The sequence below is a fragment of the Octopus bimaculoides genome, chromosome 12 (assembly GCF_001194135.2).
Source record: "Octopus bimaculoides isolate UCB-OBI-ISO-001 chromosome 12, ASM119413v2, whole genome shotgun sequence".
NCBI classification, from domain to species: domain Eukaryota; kingdom Metazoa; phylum Mollusca; class Cephalopoda; order Octopoda; family Octopodidae; genus Octopus; species Octopus bimaculoides.
The window spans coordinates 63,667,368-63,669,067 of NC_068992.1; positions in this window are offsets into that span (position 1 = coordinate 63,667,368).

Consider the following 1,700-nt stretch of genomic DNA (forward strand, 5'->3'; position numbering starts at 1 on the left):
TCGCTTGTTATACACTGAAACAAAAAGACGTTTCTCTGTCGTACCTGAGATTTTATGAGATCAAATATTTTCGTTTGCTGGTACAGTTACAAATACTAGTAGAATAGTTTAAATAATTATGATTTGATATCAATAATTACAAATTCAAATGTAAAAATTTTGAAAGAGTAAATTATTTTCTGTCTTCCATGGTATTTCAAACCGCGTATTAACTTTTGTCGGTTCATAGACATCAGAAGGAACATTTGTTCTCCCACGACGGAGCGCTGTTTTACCTGTTCGTCGACATCACTTCACATATGGCTAGTGCGAGTTTTAAGACAAGTCCAATTGAAACCAATGTATTACTGGTAGCTACTATAACATAAAAGACATCAGTATCAAAAGCTGTTGTTTTTGTAGTTTGATGAAGCGCAGACCTATGGACAAATGCACTGCATTTGTGACCATGCAGCCTTTCTTGCCTTTTGGGGATTTTTTTTTTTTAAAGAAAATATTTGTATCTAGGCAAACGTTTTTCAGTATAGTCTTTCGTTTTAAGACGGGACAACATTATTTGAGGGAGATTTCACCGCAATTTCTAGTAGTACGAGAAACAATTCTTGGGACTTTCTGAAAGAGAGAGAGAGACTGTACCCATGATAGAAAGGATTTACGCATAAATGACAATTGTTTGACTCTCTTGTTATTGATTTACAAATATTGACTTCAAATTTTGGCACCAGGCCAGCAATTGGAGGGAGAAGGTAAGTCAATTACATCGACCCAAGTAATCAGCTGGTACATATTTAATCAACCCCGAAAGGATGAAAGCCCGGTGTACAAACGATTCTACCAGCGCGCTGCTTTATTGATTTACAAATATGGGCTTCAAATTTTGACACAAGGCCACCACTTTTTAAAGGAGAGGATAAGTCAGTCCCCAGTACTCAACTGATGCTGATTTTATCGACCCTGAAAGGATGGTAAGTCAAAGTCGACCCCGGCGGAGTTTGAACTCACAACGTAAAGAGCCGAAAGTGATTGCATAAATATTGGTTTAAAATTTTGGTACAAGGCCAGCAAGTCCGGGGAAAGGTGTAAGTCGATTAAATCGACCCCCAGTGCTTCACTGGTACTTATTTTATCGACCCCGAAAGAATGGGAATCAAGGTCTACTCCGGCGGAATTTGAACTCAGGACATAAAGATCGGGAAGCGTTGTCAACCATACAGGAAAGAAAGAAAAGAACATACCTAAACTCATTTATTATTCTTTTTCTTTCTTTCCAAAATTACTGTCTTTGGAAACTTGTTTAAAAGATGTTACGATGGTGTCTAGAGGTGATGTGAGCATTAATGCTACAACAGCTGGAATTACATCAACTCATGCTGACAGATTGGTTTAGTTTTGTTAAAAATATGTCTGTAAGCCGTTTGGCTTTTGTATACGTTTTTTCGTTTTTTCTCTCGCACTGTTCAAGGTCACTCGCTATTCTAGAAAAGTGTTATTTCATAGCTGTCTGTTCTTAAGGACTTTCAACCTAGTTTTAGTAATGGAATAGAATAAGGATTGAAATGCAAAAAAGAATTTCTTTTTAAACAGGAGATACGGAAAAGAAATGACAGACAAAAGGCATATGCATGTATGGGGTAGGGGTGAGTGTGTGTGTGTGAGTGTAAAGATAGATATATATATATATATATATATATATATATATA